The sequence below is a fragment of the Zalophus californianus genome, chromosome 12 (genome assembly GCF_009762305.2).
Source record: "Zalophus californianus isolate mZalCal1 chromosome 12, mZalCal1.pri.v2, whole genome shotgun sequence".
NCBI lineage: Eukaryota > Metazoa > Chordata > Mammalia > Carnivora > Otariidae > Zalophus > Zalophus californianus.
This window is the reverse complement of record NC_045606.1, coordinates 11,628,209-11,649,857: the sequence shown is the minus strand read 5'-3', so window position 1 is coordinate 11,649,857 and position 21,649 is coordinate 11,628,209. Positions and strand designations below refer to the sequence as shown.

The window sequence follows — 21,649 nt, the reverse complement described above, 5'->3', positions numbered from 1 at the left end:
GGGAGGTGTCCCTCTTCCCACCTAACTTAAACTTAAAATTTTATACCCAGAGAGATAGATGAAGAAGCATATGAGACCAAAAAGTCAGCTTTTTTATTTATAAGTTAGTCTGGATGACGTGGGTTAGATACGGAGAAGTGGTCTCTTGCTAAGACTTTTTCCCTGAATGAGGTCAACTTAGCCAATCATGGGCCAGACCAGGCAAGAGCAAGTCTGCACCACATAGGAGCCTACCCTGATGAACATCTCCCTTAGGGCAGGGCAATCCCAAAGAGAGAGGGAGGAAGCGATTGAACCAAGACTGAGGGGCCAGGACCACAACTCAGGAAATTCCCTCATCTGATAACAGGAGGAATGGAAAATATGTGTAATTGTCTCACTATAGCTTTTGGCTTACTGTTCTTTTTAATCGTGGTAAAATACATGATATTGAAATTCATCATTTCAATTATATTGGAGTGCATAATTCAGTGTCATGCAGTACATTCACAAAGTTATGCAACCATCGTCATATTACCAGAACACTTTCATCATCCCTAAAGGAAGCCTCATACCCATTAAGCAGTGACTCCCCAGTCTTCCTTCCTCCCAGACTCTGGTGACCCCCAATCTGTGTTCTGTCTGTATGGACTTCTCTATTCTGGATGGCTCATAGGAATGGAATCATATAATGTGTGGCTTTTTGTGTCTGGCCTCCTTCACTGAGCATAATGTCTTCAAGGTTCATTCTTATTATAGCATGTATAAGTACTTTATTCCTTTTAGCGCTGCATAACCTTCCATTATACAGCTATACTGCATTTCATTTATCTATTCATCTGATGATGGACATTTGGATTGCTTCCACCTTTTGGCTATTGCAAATAGTCTTGCCATGAACATTTGTGTACAAGTTTTAGTTTGAATACCCGCTCTCAATTCTTTTGTGTATATGCCAGGAATAGAATTACTGGGCTATATAAAATAATTCTATAATTATCCTTTTGAGAATTACCAAACTGTTTTCCACAGTGGCTTCACCATCTTCCATTTCGACCAGCAATGTCAAAGGGTTCTAATTTTCCACGTCCTGGCCAACACTTGTTTTCTTTTTCTTTTTTGTTTTTTTAATTATAGCAATCCTAGTGGGTATGAAGTAGCATCTTATTGTGGTTTTGCTTTGCATTTCCCTAATGACTAATGACGTGGAGGTTTTCATGTGTTTATTGGTCATTTGGGCATCTTCATCGGAGAAATGTCTATTCAAGTCCTTTTGTTAACGGGTAGTAGATTGTGAAGTTGCTAGATTCTTGTCTTCCACAAGAAGAGAATTCAATAGAGAGTTAAAGCAGCAAAGAGAGTTATCATACTACCCTCTGAGTCTGCCCTGGTTCCCCTCCCCCAAACTTTTGTGCATGTTTGTGTCTGCCACCTTCCCATGAGCACCTGTGCAAAACCCACGGGGGGGGGGGGCAAAATCTGCAATGCAAATGATATTATAATGACATTATAACAGCCTTGAGGTTACTAGCTGACAAGGTTTTCCTTAGGTGGGCATGCTCCAAAGTTGGAAAAGTCCCTGCAGCCTGTACATTTTACTTATCAGACTGTGCTAAACCACAAAAGGGGTTGTTCTAAGGGAGACAGGAAGTCTTTGGGCAGAGTCTTTGGTACCTGGCATTTTCCCATCTGCTATCCTCCTCTCTCCCCTACTGCTCATGTCTAAACTATTGCACTTTGACCGCATTTAGTTTAGTTGTCTTTTCATTGTTGAGTTGTAAATACTCTTTATATATTCTAGGTTATAGACCCTTGTCAGATATATGATTTGCAGATATTTTCTTAGGGATTCTCTGGGCTGTCTTTTCACTCTTTTTATAGTGTGTTTTGATGAACAAAATTTTTAATTTTTATAAAACCCATTTATCTGTTTTTCTTTTATTGCTTGTGCTTTTGGTATCAGAGCTAAGAAAATGTTGCCAAATCTAAGTTCATGAAGATTTATCCCTGTGTTTTCTTCTAAAGAGTTTTACAGCTTTAGCTCTCATAGCTCACTAATAAAAACAAACAAACAAAAACCTCTTTTTAAACATCAACTTTATTTAGGTATGATTTACTTAAAATAAAATGCAACCATTCTAAATGTACAATTCAGTAAGTATAAACAGATGTCTACCCCAGTTTAACCACTACCACAATAAAGATATAAGACATTTCCATAAAATCAGAAAATTTTCTTGTGCCCCCTTGCAGTCTTCCCTACCTTTCAATCTATGTAATCACTGATTTTATTTCCATCACTTTAGATGAGCTTTATATGTTCTAGAACCTCAAATAAATAAAATCATACATATATTCTTCTGTGTCAGATTTCTTTTGGTCAGCATAATATTTTTTGATTCATCCATGCTGTGTTTGGTGTGAGTGCTTTGTTCCATTTTATTACTTTTACTATTGCGATGCATGGATATATCCTAATTTATTTATCCCTTTACCTATTGCATGAACATTTGATTTTTAAAATATAAATACCATTTACTTTTCCCCTTCATTATAAATGCAAAGCAGGTTTTGGGAAGAAAACCTAGAACATATAAGCAAAAAGAAGGCTGAAAAGTATAAAAACCACAATTTTACTATCTAAATGTTGTTAACACTGATGTATAACCTTTCTGAGCTCCTTCTGGGAGTGTGTATGGGTATGTACTTATTTATAAAAAACCTTGATTGGGACTTTTTCCATCATCCTTAAAACTTACCTAAAGCCCCAAAGCTGAAATCAAGGGGTGCTAAGGTCCCCATGCGAAATAAGGAGCCAGTCATGGGGCTAGACGTGTTATCCCAGGGCTGAATAAGGGGTGACAAAATCAGTCCCAACATCCCCAGCCAGCCAATATCCCAACTGTCCTTCCTTTAGAGTTTGTGTAAGAAGAGAAAGGGGGATTGTTGAAGTCATTGACCTTGTAGAGTATTTAGATTTAAGGTAAAAATAAAATTTTTCACCTTTTCCTCTAATAAAGATGTCTGTGCTCTTCCCTCTTCAAGGGCAAGTGAGGACAGAGCCAAGGGAATCACCAAAGCAAACTGGGGGTACTTGCAATGACAGGTGACTGACAAACACTCTCCAGTTGGATGTCTACTTAGGTGATGGACTTGCTTAAATGACTGCCTGATTAGCAAAGGAAATGACCATAAGAAAGAGGCCAGGGTGGCAAGAGACAGTGTCAGTGGAGTGGTACAATTTGGCATGTGCTAGGGGCACGAGTTTCCTGCATGCTCAAATGGAAGCCACAGAAGTTACCTGGGTTCAGCCCATCTCGCCCTGCTGCCCACTTTAGCGAGGGAATCCCGGGAGGAAAATGCGTGTGATTGTGTGTGGCAGGAACTGAGAGTGGACACGTTACCCGGCACGGCAGGAAAATGTAAAGCGGGGAGGCTTTGTGAGGCTCCTTTGGAAGCTCTGGAAGAGTCTGCATTTAGATGGCCACCTCACTGGGGGCCGTGCTTTCAGCTGCTGTGAACCAAAGTAGCAGAGATCAGAAGGGTACGGCCCGTGGCCATATCCTGAAGAAGACGTTTCCCTGAGAGGAGGGGAGCAGACTCTCCTTCCACCTTCCGCATTCCTCTTGCTGACACCCAGGACCTGGGTGATGACATCGGACCCAGGTTTGAGATTGAAAATTTAAACCGGAGAGTACTTGTAATAACTCAAAGTGACTAGAAATGGATGGGATCGTCTGTCTTTAAGGAGAAAGAAAATGGGAGCCCAAAGGGCTTAGTGGGAAGAAGTATGTGGAGAGAAAAAGTTATTTCAGATTGAAAATATCTATTACACATGCACATAGAACATCGGCACCATTTTTCATAAAAATGAGACCACACCTCATACTCTTCAGTAAACCACTTCATATAAAATTTACCCACGTATAACATACACTGACTGTGCCCATAAATATTCACCAGAGACATCATTTTAAATAGCAGAATAATATTCCGTGACATGCTGGAAGCACAGTTTAGAGCTGGACATGTAGAGTGTTCCCATTCTTTTCTCATTAACCTACACAGTGATAGGACAAATACCGTATTTGCCCACATTCTGAAATAATTCCTCAGGAAGTAATCTAGGAATAGAACTGCTGGATCAAAGGGTGTACATATGTTTGTCTGTCATTAATATGCTTACCAACAATATTGTGCTAACTTATGTGGCCACCAGCTCGAAGAGTACCTTACTTATTTTTAGACATCTTTGTGAACTGCCCTGTGAGGTTATTGCATTGTATTTGCATGAAGACTGGCTAACCTCACTTAAAGAGTCTATATGGCTCTACGTTTAACTAGCCACATGGAACATCTGTTTGGTAAAGGAGACACTCTCTAATTCACTGCTGCCCTATGCCTTTCGAAAACTTGGCCAGACAAATAGCAGTTCATGGAGAGATGGTCTTTCCCTTATAGATAGCTTGAAACTTGTCCTTGGATCAGTCAGCTGATTCATGAGCAGACTTCCAGGGTAGCCTAATTCCATGACTCCATTCTGCCCCACCACCCATGGGTTGTTTTGCCAAGTGAAATCCAGTATGATGTCATCATTCCATACCAAGGGAAATTATAAGTGACCACTCTGTGAAATCTGTCACATGTTTACAGAGAGGATTTTGTTATTACTTCATATGGTCTCCTTTGTATGAGGAGTCTTGGCGGGGTCGGGGGAGGAAGTTGTCTGTCTTACTATAAGAAACCGTTGATCTTTTCCTGAGCTAATTTGGCTTAACCCTGTGGACGCAGTGAAACTTTAATGACCTTTTAAGAAAAAAATCAGATTTTAGCCTATATTTAGCAGGAGAAAAAGATTTCAAGCTATCCTTATTTCATTCTGGTTCTGGGCTACATTGTTTAACCTCTTACGTATTTTATTTCTTATCTTGAAATATAAACATGCCTTTCTTGTCCTTCTTGGGTCCTCTTTTAAGTCAGTTTGGAGTAAATAAAGTGGCAAAAAAGATAAATCCATTAGAAACAAGAAAAGTGTGCCTAGGTAGCAGGCGTCCTCTTTCTAGGGACTGAAGTAGATGGGTGGGTCCCTGGAGGAAGGGGTTAGTAATCTGGGATAATTAAAGGCATTTCGATGCTATAACATTTCAGTTAGGGACTTTTTAACTCAAAAGATGAGTAGCTTTGCTTTGATACTTTGGTTAAAGAAATCATAGGCTGTGTGATGACGGAGCAGCAGCTTAAAAATGCCTATGTGCCTCTTGGCTAGAAAAGCCATGTGGGGCCCAGATGAGAAGCGACAGAGGGCTGATTGCTCAGGATCAACTATCTCTAAATTCCATATCCCAAAAATGGAGCCATTGGAGCCCCCCAGGTTTCATCTGCAGGGCTCTGTGGGGATCTGAGAAGGGAGAGGGCAGCATGAGAAGCAGGGCGGCAGGTGCAGGATGTCAAGAGGTGCTGCTCAAGGCAATGTGTGTCCCTGCACAGAGCACCCCTTGCTCCACACTTGTTAGCCAGTGTGATGGTGAACAGCAAGCTGGAGTGCACAGCCAACCAACCTCATGCTCCTTCATTGCTTGAAGTTGTTCATTTCCTTCCAGTCCCTGTTTGAGACCATTTCTTCAACAGATAGGAGTGGTTTTCGACTTATAATCGGTTTTCTAAAAGGATGAATTCATCATTCGACAAAAATAAAATGATCAAAATGAGGGAGAGAAAGCAAAGGAAACATGTGCTTGAGTTGGGTGGGAGGTGTGGGCAGCATCCTGGCCACCTACGCACAAATTCTTCACTGTACTTGGGATGGTTATGATGGGAGACATTTAGCTACCCCAAATCCCAGAGGCTTAAAACCATGTAGATTTGTTTCTCATTCATGTCACAGACACTAATGGTTGTGTGGGGGTTCTACTACAGATGTTCTCAATCCAGGACTTCAGCGGACAGAGCAGCCACCACCCAGAACATTGCCCCGTGTCCTGGCACAGGATACCAAGGCCATGGTGAAGCTCAAACGGGCTCCTAAGGGGCTGGCCAGAACTGGCCCTCACATAGCATCGGCCAAAGCAAATCTTATGGCCACAACTAACTTCCAGCAGATGAAGGAGATTCCTTCCACCCGGAAGAGTCAGAATATTGGTGAACAGCTCCCAATAAACGTCGTGTCCTTTTGTTCTAATCCAAATATTAAATCCTACTATAGTGGCTACAGCCTTTGAGGAATTCTTACGAGTGTCCCCGATATTGCCACAGGGGAATTTGTCTTATAGAGTTGGGACACTCAAGGAGACCTCTTTGCCCACACAGTGTTCCAGATCTAATATAAGAAACTTTTTTCCCATGACCGTAAATCTCCCAAATATTTCATCTGAAAGAGTAAGCGGATAAAAACAGCCAAAAATATTTGAAAAGAGAAGAACAATTAACAAAAATTAATTTGTAATAAGGACAACGAGATGAATGCTTCGTGAGTTAGGTCCCCTTATGTGTGAGATTCCCATCGGCTAAGCAGGAGTCAGGAAAGGAGAGGGAAATCCCAGGCAGACATGGAAGGGAGTATACATAAATTTGCGCCTGACAGCCACAGATATTCTGGGAGAAAAAATGGAGCAAAAGGCAGGAGAAGCGGGAGCTGGGAAACCAGAGGAAAGCTGTGCAGATCGTGGGGAAAACTGTGCACGGGGTGTACTTGTTCAATTTTATTAGAACTCAGAGGAGGTCATCTTGTGAGCTGCCTCTGCACCTACCCAAGTGAGACCCCATTAAACAAAGTGACAATCCGACATGCCATGCCCTATTATACTTTGGCGAGCTACACTCAATTTCTCATGGTGAGGTCGAGTTGGCACGGGCCCAGAGAGGAGCACTCCAAGGCCAGGGGACTGCTATGGGTTCCCTGTGATGCGGGGGTGCAGAGTCCTGGCATTGATCTCCTGGCCCAGAGGAGGAGGACTAGAGGGCGTGGCACTCCCATGACGCAGGCTGGGACAAGGTCACAGAGGCTGTCAGACATGTCAAATCATGTTCCACTTGGGACCAGCTTGAGTTGCAAGTGACCAGGAGGACACATGATGTCATCCAGAGGACAAAGCGAAATCACCCAGCCATGAGACACAGTCAGCCACCTTCACCCATCCAGACACCATCACACGGAACTGAAAGAGGAAGGGAGGAGCCACAAAATAAGGGGTTTTTATGCAAAAGGAACTGAGTTATTTAGAAAATGATCAACTTTGGGGGTCGAATTGAGATTACTGAGTGGAAAAAGAGTATCACAAAGATCAGCTCACTTAAGAGTGCTCATCTTTAACTCTGACTGCACATTGTCTGTTGGAAGCACTGGGAGCTTTCAATGCTGTCAACCCAAGCCCCCCACCCCCAACTCTTACATCAGAATTGCTGGCGGGGGCTTGGGTGTGGGTTTGGGTATGTACACATGCAAGGTCACATCTGCATGCAATTGCCCAGTGTTTATAATGTGTAAGTATGAACTGTCTAATCAACATAAACCGTGTCATTAAAGGGCATGGCCTGGCAGACACTTGGGGTTTGAGGAATCTGCTCCAGAATTGTTGCTGTCCACTCCCGATCACCAACCAGAGGGGTCCAGTACCTGACTTCCTGGCTCTGGACTTGGGCCCCAGGCTGTGAATCCAGACCCCTTCTTTCTCTCGTTGACTCGGTCTCCAGTGTCGCCACCACTGTTTGCTTTGGCCCGGCCCCGGCACCTTCCTCACCTTGTGTGGCCCCACAGGCAGCTCACCCTAGACCCACCAGTGCTTTGGATGGAAAATAGAGAGATGTTGCCAAGAGATCCAGATGCCCATGGTGACCAAGACCACGGGGAGCTGGTGAAGGCATGAGCATATGCTCAGCAGACTGGTTGATTCTCACTGTGACAGGTACCAAAATGCGGGCCCATTGTCAGTTCTGTGGAGGGGAAGCTAGAATTCTAGACTCTTATCTGAAATTTTCTGGTATTTAAATATTAATTCATTTTTTTAAAACAGTGTCTATGCTGGAGGAAAAAAAAAAAAAGCTATGGAAGGGCCAGTGCTTGTCAGCGGGAGATGGGGAGCAGGGTTCCACTACAGAAAACTTCTGGAGCAGCAGAGTTGCTGGAGGAAGGTTCCAGAAGCCAGGGTTCTGCCCGCCTTTTGTGGTCACGTGGGGCACAACGCACAGTTAATTGTTGGAGCTGCGACTTCACTAAAAGTTAGGCTTCCCAAGGGCCAGTTTTACAATAACGATAATGAAAACCAACAGCAAAAACAATAGTGGTGATTACAGTTTGGGTTTGCATACCTGCTTTAGAGAGGCCCCCTCCGAAAGCTTGATGCGAGCGCTTTAACCCCTTCAACATCTCTATGGGGGTGGGGGTGGGGATGGCAAGTCAGATTTTTATTTTATAGCTGGAGAAACACATCTGGGGCAAAAAGAGCTACTGATTTGACCAAAAATTCCCCATTCTTCTCAGAGGTGGAGAAAAATCTGCACTTCAGGACAGTACTTTGTTCATGATCTTGAATCTGTATTAAAAACACTTATCATGTGGCATATTTGCTCATATTATCTCTGTGACTCTCATATCCGTGCCAACCCATCCACATTGCGCCCATCCTTCTGGGCCAAGTTCAGGGTCAGCTACTCTCCCTGGAAACCTCCCAGGCTGCTCCAGGCCCCCCACCCCCGCCTTCCTCCACACCACGGCGTTTGGATGAGCACAGTTCATCTAACAATATCCCTGTCTGCACAGAGATCTTACTGCCTTGTGTTTTTATTTAGCTTTTTAAATGCTACTTAACTCCTAGTGATTCTTTCAGGGCTGGGATGGAATCCTATCCAACTGACTTGAGGTACCTCTCAGGGCCCCAGACAGAGCAGGCCTCACAACACACTTGTTCACTGGTTTCTTGATCTTAGCACTGACTTTCAGTTCTCCACAACAATGGAGAGAACAGAGCTGGGTGTGAGCAGGGTGTGGGCCCCAGCTTTGCCCCTTACCCATTACCCAGCCTCCAGCTACTCTGGGAAACTGAGGTTTCCCTATTCGTAAACTAGGAATAACCATACCTACCTCCTGTGGCTGTGTTGAGGATATGACTGAATGTAGATAGTGCTGGAACATTACCCAGCACTCTGTGTTACCTACACGCTAGCAGCATTTTTATTGTTATAAGTTATTATTACATCAGTATAAAGAGGTTCTAAGGTGCCCTGGTTAAATCACAGTAGTAAATTTCTTCATTTTAGATGCCATACTTATATTGTGGAACCTCTCATTTAATGGGACATAATCTGGTTTTGGTTTACATTTATCAATCTATTCTTTAAATATGTATATCATATTTAATATATATTAAATTTATATTTATACTTATATTTATATATATTTCTGTAGATCCAGCACATGGGGAAATAACAGCAAATAAGATGGGCAGGACCCATGTGCACACAAGGCCCAGTCAGTGTGGCAGGGAATAAGGATGCAAACCAACTATTAAAAATGGGATATGTTTTAAACTGAGTGTTGCTGGAGTGGTGGGGGGTGGGGGGGATGGGGTGGCTGGGTGATAGACATTGGGTAGGGTATGTGCTATGGTGAGCGCTGTGAATTGTGCAAGACTGTTGAATCACAGATCTGTACTTCTGAAACAAATAATGCAATATATGTTAAGAAAAAAGAAAAAGAAGTAGATAGCAGGAGGGGAAGAATGAAGGGGAGTAAGTCGGATGGGGAGACGAACCATGAGAGACGATGGACTCTGAAAAACAAACTGAGGTTTCTAGAGGGGAGGAGGTTGGGGGGATGGGTTAGCCTGGTGATGGGTATTAAAGAGGGCACGTTCTGCGTGGAGCCCTGGGTGTTATGTACAAACAATGAATCATGGAACACTACATCCAAAACTAATGATGTAATGTATGGTGATTAACATAACAATAAAAAAATTTAAAAAATAATAAAAAATAAAATAAAATAATAAAATAAAATAAAATAAAAATGGGATATGTTCTGTGAACAGAGAAAGAGAAGTGCTATGGAGGGCATGATAGAGGGGCCTAACCTAAACCAAAAGATCTGGAAAGACCTCCTTTAACCTTCAAAAATTATCATAAAATTTCCATCATAATAAATGGGCAATGGATACTGGTACTTGTAGAAACGCTCACCTTAAGTCTTGAAGTCATCAGTGGTTGAAACAAATTGACCCACACTGAAAACAGTAAAAATTCCAACAGTTTTTTTCACTCTTGCTGGTGGACTTGAGAAGCAGATAGAGAAGGGATTAATGGGCTCTCAACCCCCGTATAAGACATGCCAACCATCTCCAGCCACGTCCCCACTAACCCGACCTACTGACTACTGCAGTATTGGCCACGTATTCCAGAAGATACCTAGAAGCATCAGAAGACCTGGGAATCCCCATCCTGGGTAGCTATCTAGTACAAAAACTTCTACTGGGGGCTGGGTGCCCTCCAGCAGCTCTTCTAGCTCCAGCCCACACTCTCCTGACAGTTACCTGTTCCCCTCAGTGGTAACCTCTGGGCTCTGACCAGCAGTGAGCAAAAATAAAGTGGAGTGTCAGAACCGCATCAGGCATAGAGAAGGAGGATGCCGTTGGGGTGTCCCCTGGAAATTACACAATACAGTTTTCTGCTCTAGACCCTGGAGTCCTCACTTCTAGGGGCAGCTTGAACTCCTGGCCTCCTGGTGAGTTACTTATCCACCTTCGGATACTTCATTGCCACCAGAGTAACCTGAATCCCAAACTCAATATTTTTTGAGGTTATAAAACATTCCACTACCTTCTTCTGCTATATAACATTTCCAATGTCAGCACTTTTCTAGCTAGACTCTGGCCTAGAAATTGAAGTTCACACATGCTAAGGGAAGGACTGCTGGTCTAATAATTTCAGTCCTACTAGAAATACCAATGTGTCTGGGCCTCGTTCAAATCATAATAATATGTTGGGCTTGTTTTTGACATTTCATCTGAGATGCTCCAAAATTCTGTGGAAAATTCAAACTCACTAAACACCTCCATGCCCCTAGGAAGATAAAGGAAGTTTTGAATTCTTCTCCTCTGGCTATAAATATACAAGTAGATGCAGGAAGAGAAAAGAAACGATTGCTTGGTCAAGACGATCCGGGGGTGGGTGGGTGCTAGGAGCAGGAGGCCAGCATGGGTGAGCGCAGAGGGAGAGTGATCCAGGTCAAAACCAGACAGATAGGCAGGGCTGGACCTCACAGGGCTCGGAGGATGGGACCAACAACCTTGGTCTCACAGCAAGGCTTAGGAAGGGTTTTAAGCAGAAGGTTTGGCTGAGGATAGTGTATTGAAATTGCATTTTTAAGCAATCATTAGCCAGTGGAAAGTGAACTGAGGGGAAGGCTGGATGTAGGAAGACCAGCAGGGAGGCGTTTGCGTATGGGGAGAACTGGGTGGATTTCAGAGGACAGATCTGTTAGGGCTCGATGATGGCTTGGCTTCGGGGAAGCAGGAGAAGACAGTGTCAAAGATGACATTGAACAACTAAGAGAGAAAGATGTGGCACCAAGAAGCCAGAGAAGCCAGGGGGCAGCCATGGGGTGTGGGATGCCATAAAATTCCAAGAGTAGAGACAGAATATTCTCCTGAGAGGTTATAATAATACTCACAAAGTGACTACTTCTGTACACTCTGAGGGTGGTGTCTCACCACCATGCCCTAAGATTAAACCAACTGAATACAGTAAGTTCCAGTTAGGTGCCAGGCGCTATAGAGCTGATATCATCTGATACTCGAAAGGGCAGATGGCTCAGTTAGGCAGGGCTGACTACTGCTCTCACTTTCAGAGGAGGAAACGGGGGCTCTGAGAATGTACAGTTGCAGAAAGCCGCTCAGCTGCTCACAGCAGAGCCTGGCCTCTACTCCAGATCTTTCTGACTATAAAGCCCAAATGCTTCACCACATGATTTTGCGCTCCTTCATAAAGAGTCTAAACATGAAATGCCTAGGAATTTGACTGAAATAAATGATTGAGCTTCACAGAGGGAAAGACATATTATAAACTGTATTTCCAAACCAGGCAGGAACTTTACAAATACACATTATTAGTCACTGGGGTTCTGGATGACGCACCATGCCCCGGATCAGCACAATATCATGTGCTGTTTATTAGAAAAATAACTCCCATTGCAGATCGCCAACTGGTGTGTGTGCAGCCTCTGAGTTATGAAGGACAGCACAAATACCTATGTAAGGAAATGGAAAAGTAATGATCTGCCTCATTGAAAGAGAACAACTTACTTTTTCCCCTAAATGAAATATTATTAGATTTTGAAGGGCATTAACGTAAAGGAAATGCACTGAGGAAATGCTTTTTGCAGTTTCTACATGTGTTGAACATATGACCGGTACCCCCAGGTAGTTCCAGCCCGCATTTTGGCCAGTTCCTGGGGAGGAGTTTTGCTTAAGGGAAGATGAGCTCCAAGGTGTTCGTATGGAGACCCCATGGAAATACAGTGGGGGCAGATGGTGGTAGACACAGCCTTAACAAAAAGAAAAAGAACTCAGTTACCGAGGCAGAAACTCAGGCGTGTGGGAACATACACGTAACAGGGACGATGGTGGTCTTTTCTCAGTCCTTGCTTTCAAGAGATTTTTAGGTTCCATGTGGATAAATGCCAACAGAGACCCAAAGAAGGGACCCAAGGCCCCGGTCTGAATAATGCCTTCCCTGATTGATTACAGACTGAAGATTCCTTGTCACAGAGAGGACTAGGAGACAAAAGGACACTGTATGGGACCACTCGGGGCATTTTCAGGACAGGCTCGAACTGTGAATAGTGAGATGTTCGTAACAAGAACCTTGATTTTCCTTTTAATTTTGCAGAAGTGTAAGTCCGTGAAGTTGATGGAGCAGGAAGTAGAAGGGGCAACGTGGTGAGAGCAGAAGCCACTTTGCTATAGGACCAGAAAGGGAAATAACCCAATGTCCCAGGTCTGCTTCAGAGATTAAGGAAGGAAGTGCCCAAATCCAGCCCCAACTCCAAACTGGTGAACTCAAACCTCTTACGATTGTTACATGTTTGGTTCAGAGAGGACACTGTCCTCCTTTTGTCCTCATCTGCTGTATGGCTCTCCTACACAGAGCACAGTGGGGTGAAGGGGTACCGGCCGCATTGGGGGTGCCATCTGGTGGAGCCACCGGACACACTGCAGATCCAGGCAGAAATCAGCCTCACTAAGCAGAGGGTTGCAAAGGATGCTGCTAATTTTGGTTTTGCCCGCTCTGTACCATAGGCTCTTGGCTTCACACCAGTGAAAGGCTACTGATTCAAATATTTGTATATGACAAAACTGAGACCCTAAACTCGGTAATGAGAATTACAGCCATTTCTAAATCTCCTCAAGATGTAGACATAAAAGCTATGTGCAAATTATACATATATAAACTATATGTTAAAATCCATCTCTAGAAAGGAATAAAGTGGGGACCAAATGAATACTTTTCATAAAAAGGAATACAGTTGTTTCTGAGATTTTGCTCTCTGAATGTATATATTTTCCCAGTGGGTTTTTTTTTTTTTTTATGTTTTAAATCTTAAGTGAGGTCAAACATTGTTAGGAAGATCACAAATGAAAAGAAGCAAGACAATATCACAGTTCCAATTAAAAGGAAGATTCTTAGCTACATTGAAAATGACAAATTAAGTCTGACATTGGCCCTGTGCCTCACCTCAGAGAAGGCCCAGCAGCAGCAGTAAATGATGGTGACATCACTTTGAAAGGCTAGTCTGCACCATCCCTAAAGAGGCTTCTTCAGCAAGAAATTCTAGTACTGGGTAGAGAACAACATCCAAATCCTCTTTGCTGGAACTGTCTCTGCCTCTAACTGGCATTGTTCATGACTTCTTTATTCTACAACAAGTTCTTTTTAATATTCAGTATTCCATGAAATAGTTGATATGGCAAGAAAAAGACAACATACTTTGGGCCATCGATTTTTTTTAATTTAAAAAATCATTTTAAGTGTTTTTTTTTTTTTAAACCCACTATTTTTGTAGGGTTCGAACTTTCACACCAGTCAAGATTTTATCATTATATCCAGTGAACTCTAATGGAGATACGGTGGTTTCTGATGTCTAGTCTCCAGTTCCTTTACACTAAGAAACTGGGGCTAAAAGCAGGATGAAAGGTGAGTTCTTATTTGGTATAGACATTGTATGTCCTCTATTATTCATGACTGTTGGGCTTGGTGTACTGGGAGCTCCCCCTCTCCTTTCAGAGACAGGATGACTTCATCTTTTGCTTCAAGAGGAGTCTCTAGATGGACTTATATGCATGTCTTTGTTGACCTCCATTAAACTTGTCAATTTTAGCTTTAACTCCAATGTGCTGTGGATTTCCTCCTTCAGACTGAGAGGTCTGTGTCTGATTTCTCTCTCTGGGCTTGGAGTGCTGGAGTGAGAACTCTGACGGGTGAGAAAATGTTCTAAAGCACACCACACAGGTGCAGTAATGTACTGCTTGGAGTCAAAACTGCAAATGGATCCTCTATTGCACAGAAACATGGTGGCCAGCCATCATTCATGTAACAATAAACAGCATTTCTGTTTCCGCTCTGCCACAGACAGTAGCTCAGTATACAACTGCTTAATCACTTCATGCTCAGTATTATGTATTACATCATACTAACACCTCCTTCTAGTTTCATCCAAAGATAGTGCAAATTGCAGGAACACTCCATCTTGCCTTCTCACGTGGCATCCCCAAGAACATAGCACTTCCATTTCAGATGACAAACAAGATTGGTCTCCAATCTTCTTTGAATGGCAGGCCTGGCATGGTCACTTCACAAGGGAGCTGTCAGCTCTTAACTGAAAATCACTCCTTGAAGTGATTTATAACTCTGCTATAAAAAGCTTTCATTTCAGCTAAAACTTGTACTTTCTTTCAAGTTTTATGACAAACACACACAGGCAAAAGCAAGGGTGTACGCATGAGCACAATATGCTTGCACACATGCATGCACATGGATGCACACATGCACACACGACACTTCTACCCTTTATTCTCTTATAAAAAAAGAAAAATGAATTTTTCAGAATGTTCTAAGGCAATTTAAAGTAGGTAGAGGCTATTAGCCATAAAGCTTTAAGAACTGCCCCTTGACACCGCCTTTGATTGCCAGCACCCCTATTTGGGATGGCATGTGTTTGATGGTTCTTTTGAGTACTATACTGTTGCAGTGTCTTTTATACTGACCTTAGTGATGGCAGGAAGGTGGCAACCAACTCTAATTCCATAGAAGGCAAAAAAGAAGCCAACTGCACAATCTTGTCAAAATGTCTAGTCAATGTTTGTGTTCGGCCTTCTTCTGCCACTCTTCCACGTAAATAACACTCTTCCCATTATGGTGGCACACTTTCCTGTTCCCAGGGCCATATGATGGAGAGCTAACAGGTAAGCTGGCTTCCACCTATTTGGTCTTGCTGCTATGATACATGCAGGAATTAAAAATAAATGTACTCCTTATGCCAATAGGTTCAGGCTTTCCAGACTAGCCAGATGTAGGGCTGTGGCCTCTTCACTGGTTTCTGAGATGCTGGGTTTCAGTTAGGGTATGCTTCATCCTGGAAAAGAGCCAAAGTTTAGATGAAAGTCCTTAGTAGAATGTAGAGAGAGACCCCACTAGCTGACTTCCCCAAGCATTGTTCTAGGTACCTTGAACACCAAATGCAGAGGGAAAGGCAATGTTCCGAAACAGAGCAGCAAGACACTGAACGGAAGTCAACAGCTCCTGTAGAGTGACATACATTGCAGAGGGGGAGTGAACCACATTCTCCAAGGGGGTATATTAACTCACTGTGAATTAGGGAGTTTGGTAAACTAGACTGACTCATTCAGATGAAGTACTTGACACCACCTGGCAGGAAACAATGAAACCCATTTTGCGTTGATTTCCTAGGTGATCTCTGAGAGAACCTAATTCATGACAAGCAGTTTGGTCAACACTGATGGAAGTGCTCAGGTTCACTACTATGAAATGGGGTATTCCACACCCCTCCTATATGACTTTTCTTTTATCTTGCTTAAACATCACTCCAAATCAAACGTGAGAAGCTCAAATTCAGGACCGATCTCTAGCCGGCTTCAGCTAATTTGTTAGTACCATCTCATTTGATAGCTTTATCTTGCAATATGACTTACACTCCTAACCTGGGAACACGAACTAATTTATATTCTCTTGTATTATTTTATAGTCGCTGCCACCAGGGCTGAGGGTGGGAGGGCACATTACAATGCTAGTAGATTCAGGTACTATTAAAATTATCAGAAGATTTATTAGGCCCCAGGAGCTGTCAGAGTAGCATATCAGTTACCCAGGGCCCTCATCTAAAAAGGAAAAAGAGATTAAAAACAAATTAGAAAAGCATAACTATTTATAGCATGTAAAACTCAGATTTGTGTCTACCATGCTAAGCAATTGTACTCCTCTCAAGGGTTCTGGAGGGGAAAAAAGATTTTATGAGTTTAATTTAGGAGTTAGTGCTAACTCAACTTAGGACAAGTCCCTTAATTGTAACCACCTGTTCCAACACCTTTAGAAAGTGGAAAAGCACATCTAGATCCTTATTTACTCTATGGATATGTCTGTGCCATCTCATAGTAAAATTACATGGGGCTAGTTTTCATGTTCATGTCACCAGTTCTTGTAATAGGAGTGGAATTACGTAGTGCATAGGAAGGTTGTGTTTGAAAAGGACCCCACTTCTCCATCCAGTTTGTTCAATATCTTGACTGGAAGTGTATTTTGTTCAACATAAATTAAAGTGCCTCTTGCAGGTGGCATATAAGATGATAGGAACCTCCTTCACTTAGAGCACAACAAAATCCAAACATAATGTAAATATCTGCAGAAATAAAATTTACAATCCAAGAGTCTCCTAAGATTCATGCAGAACAAACAGGGTGCTACAAAGATAGCTAAAGACAGAATGCTATACCAGGTAGACATGCTCAGCCTCAAGTCTAGAAAAGGGATTCCAAAGTACCAGAACTGAGCAGTGTTGACCCAGGGAAGAGGCATATGGGTCATATTTTGTTATAGGGCAGAAAGGGCAGATGTCTCCTGCTGAGCAGTGCTCATGATGATGCTTTGAGTCTTATTAGGTGCCTACAGAGACAAGAGCATGGTCTTGCACAGTGTCTCTAACACTTTATATCATAGATCTCAATTTGTGTATATTTATTTATAAATTACATTTAATTACTACTGTTATTGGCTAATACGTCCAGGGACAATATATTCTTAGAGCCAGATTATCCTTAGCAAGTTCTGTGAATTCCTATCTAAAAGGTTTTCTTGGTAACTATATATCTTTGGCCAATTTGTTATCAGATTAGAATGTACTGTCATGGTTTTAACTTCATGATGTGGCAGAAGGACTTGGAAGAAATGTAATTGCCATACTTTTTAAATGTTTTTAACTTGGTTTGCATTATTAGAAATATCTTCAACTCATGATTTCTTTGTGGAAATTTTTTAAGACACTTGCAAATACTTGGTTTAGTTTAAATGTGATAATATAATATAATATGATAAGTTTATAAATGCAAGTCTCAGTAAGAGCAAATGAGTGAGGTCGTGCCTATTGTCCCTCTAGCCTCACAGCCACATTTGGAGAAGGTGAATGAGATTCTGATATGCACATCCCTGACACTGCATATTGTAAGTTGGCAAATTTCATCTCTTTCCTATTTTAACATTAAAATGGAAACAGAAATTTCCAGTCTTGTCCTCTCAGCACCCAGTGGGAAGTCTTGCATACCTGTGAGGAGGCATATCTTCTTAATTACGGACATTAGCGTCTCAGTCATCATTATGACAGGTCCCCTACCATCAATTAATAAATCCACACCGGAAGAGAACATGATGATAAGGATTGTGAATAATCTGGACAAAGTGATAAGGTGTCGTACTATAAAATAGCAAACTGTTCCAAGATAAAGAGGCAAAGGCAAATCTCTACACCTGAAAACCAGACACAGATCCAGGGGCACAGTGTGGAGATTCAGGGTATACCACTGTCTGCTGGTTGTCCAAACGCCAACTAGCGTCCGTGGGCCCCATTAGATCATCACACTCTCAACTACAACTGGCCACTTTGTCCTTTGGACATGCCATGTGACAGGCTTTTCCATCGATTAGCTGTAAAATGGGGGAATGTAAAAGACCACACAGGTCTTTATATCTGTGTGAGTGAGTATTTCTGCTTAATGCTTTATAAGCATTTCTGGAGGGTGCTACAAACATGAAAAACTTGCTTAAGTCTCATCAGACCAATGGCTGACTCCTGAATTAGCTCATAGTTCCTTCAGTACCCCTGAGGTGGTACCCTAGTCTACTTCTCCCCGTGGGACATCTCTGGCCACTTGGTAGTTCAAAGGCAGTCTTAGCCACAAAGCCTTTCTTATCTCCCATAAAAAGATTTCTTCCACCTCTATACTTTGGTAATACTTTGTACTCAGTATAGCTTTTATTACCTTTTTGTGAGTTTCTTTCTCCTCAGTCAAAGTTAAACTCCTTAAAAGCAAAGATCGTGCTTTATGTTCTTCCAAATATGGGGTGTGGTGCCTTGAAAAGCAGGCACTCTGATTGTATGTAGAAACGTATTACATTGACCCTCATGCTTTGGGATTCCTGGGCACCCTTTTCTAGTACTTTCTTTTTAGGCAGTAGGTTAAATAGGTCATATTTTAGTTGATACCATAAAAGATAAGTTTGCAAAATATATGGCAATCCAAGGTGAGTTCCACATAGGCTTAACGGATTATCTGCGTGGATTGTAATTAGAACTTAAATTCCACTCACACCTGCCAACAAGACAATCTCATAACTCCAAAGGAAAACCCCTTCAAAACATGCTTTTAAAAGTCACCCTAAATATTTTCGCACCAAAATGGACCTTGCAGAAAAACTATTTTGATGCATGAAGGATCAGCTAATCAGAACTATGGAAATACAACTGTCTTACAGACTAAGGAGAAAATATTTGCAGTGTGTGTTGGGTGTGACGAAAATCTAGTTTTAGAAGTTCCAGCAAAATAGAATGTCCCCAGTTTCCAATTCCCTCAGTTCTGGAGCATTCCCGTGCTTCTTCTATTCTATGCCACTTTTTGGTGTTGTAGAAATAGCAGCTTCCCCACAAAGAATGATGTGTGCTCAACATCACCGAAGGCCTTGCAGACCAAGGCAGTAAACTCTGGTCAGGAGTCTGGAGCCCCAGGATCAGTGCCTGACTTCATCCTGGGCAAATTTTTTTGCTCAGTGGTTCTTCACTGTCTCCATTATTCAAAGGAGAGGAATGATCTCTGCCATGGTTAGAGGCCTGGGAGATGGATAGGAAGACACTAAAAAGACTTTCTGAAATCTCTACTAGAAAAGTGTGGTTAAATGATAATTACACACCAGTCCAGTTTCCCAAGGAAATTATGTAAGCAGGGAAAAATGGTACAGTCAAGAAATACCGTCTAATGTCAGTTAGTCTGCAACATATTCTAAGTGGAAAACATAAAATCCCTAGATTTTTCACTTTAATGAGGTCAAGTGAAATTTTAAAAGTGTTTCACAGGCTCAGTGAAATATGAATCTTTTTTTGAAAGGAGACACCAAGGCATATATTTAAGAAGCAACTCAAAAAAGGTCGTAAACAGTTCAGTGTGTGAGGTCTGGACCTAGTCATATGAACCTGCCCGTGTAACATTACCATAATTCCTACAGCAAAGAGTACATAGTAAAGAAAATAATGTCAAAGCAGTGGTAGAAGACACACTCATTTGTTTTTGAGATTTTTTAGATCAAGAAGCCAGCAGACATACACAACTCCTTCAACAGAAAATAAGCACTCTTTCTCGCTAAGCATTAGATGACTGCCTTCTGCATGAACCAGTTATTTGCAGTGTGAGTTACTGGTAATCAGGTCCAAAGCTCCTGTGCCTGCACTGTGCTGTCCTTGATCCAACTCTTTGATGTACTAGATATAAATTCACTTTTTCACTGAATCAGCATGTGTTACATGTTGGCTTCTTCTTCCCAAATTGCTTTGGTTTTCTGCACAAGTATGCTGCTTACTTTGGCTACAGTCAAGATGTCCTACCTTCTGGATGGCCTTGTCCAGTCTGCTAGCCCCTGGGAGCCATGATGAAGCGGAGAGGAATCTGGTTCCAAATTGATATTTGTTTGTTATTTTTGGAGCTCTCAAGAAAATTACAGGAAAATTGATTCTCTTTAGTGACCTTCTGCACCTACTCAACCCCTTCTGTTGCTCTAGCATAGTTTTATTTCCTTCTCTGGTTAGGGTTTTTGTATATGTGCCATGAAAGATTAATAGAATTGATGAAAATCATTTTGCCTAATTAGAGGGAGTTTTTGAAGCTTATACAATGAAACTTCATTTCCTATCTAAGATCTACAGATCAAGCATTCCATTTCTTGCTGATGTAGTTATTTGGATATATTCACTTGTCATGAAAACTTGAATTACCTTATCCTATTAAAAAAGGGAATGCTTTCTTTTTGTATCTGATCTTTAGGATGGATGTTTATATATAATGTCTGTCCTTAAATTATTTCTAGTTATTAACCAAGCCAACCAACTGTATTTCACTTTGTATCTCAGATATCCAGTTTTATCATGCCATGACTTCGAAATTAGGTTCATCTTGAGCTCCAACCTTCTTATTAAGGAATTTGCCCTGCCCCACCATGGTGTCACTTTACTCAGGCCTGGGCTCCTCCTGTTTCTTAGCTCCTTGAAGCAATCCTTGGGACACCCCCACACTATGGGGAAGTCCACTTTCCTTGAGAAGTGATCTTGGGCAAGAGCCCTGCTCTCTCCTTGATGACTTAGCTCCAAGCTAGTAACCTTGGTGTCCCAACAAAGATTAAACTCCAACCTTGAACCATATTTCACCAAAAACTCAGGTATTAGAGAAGGAAAGTGTAACTCTGGACTGGAAGTGTGAGTTTCTGAGCCCTCAGTCCTGTCCTGTCTTCAGGGGTCTTCATGCAGTAAGCCCCCTTTCTCAGGCTAGCTCCCAGCTTATGTGCCTCAAACTCCCTGTCACCCTCAGGCCATCCAGGGACTAGTCACCCTCAGAATCCAGGCCCAGCTAGCTCCCTTAGGTCCTGAATACCATACCACTCTGAATACCATCTCCTCCCTCCTTACTTTCCGAGGCTAAATGCCCTATTCCCCGGTAGACTGACATGGAAATATTCCTTTCCTCTGGAGGAAACTCCCAGCAGAAAAATTACATCAGAAAATCTGTGAAACATACCAAGTGCCTGATTGATCTGCTTTTCTATAGGTACTCTCTTCCCTCAGTCCTTGGGTCTCAGCCCTGGAGTTCTGGAAACAAGAGCTGCACACACAGAGCTGCAAGAAAAGGCCACAGTTTGAAGCAAAGTGCCCTCAGAATCAGACAGGCCTAGAAATGCTGGAACATGCACCCCCCCACCCAGCCCACCCCTGCCCAGACAACTATGTCTCCCAGACAGAAGTTTGACCCAATCTTCCCCCAAAATTTATGTTATCAAATAGAACACTTAACTTCTCATTCTCAAACATCTGTGTTCAGGTTAATACTGACTTTACATTTCCCTCTAGAACAGTGGGTGA

At 42.3% G+C, this 21,649-nt stretch overlaps 1 long non-coding RNA gene across 2 annotated transcripts in view; it reads left to right on the top strand.

Annotated features, from left to right (window-relative positions):
• LOC113911915 overlaps positions 1-21,649 on the top strand; it is a 167,066-nt gene that overhangs the window by 57,199 nt on the left and 88,218 nt on the right. Inside the window, exons 2-3 of one of the 2 annotated variants that reach the window (XR_003516630.1) lie at positions 14,030-14,160; positions 17,633-17,697. The exons of the other annotated variant lie outside the window; for it this stretch is intronic. This is a non-coding gene — a long non-coding RNA (uncharacterized LOC113911915). The remainder of the gene's footprint in view (positions 1-14,029; positions 14,161-17,632; positions 17,698-21,649) is intronic. 2 annotated transcript variants of the gene reach the window in all.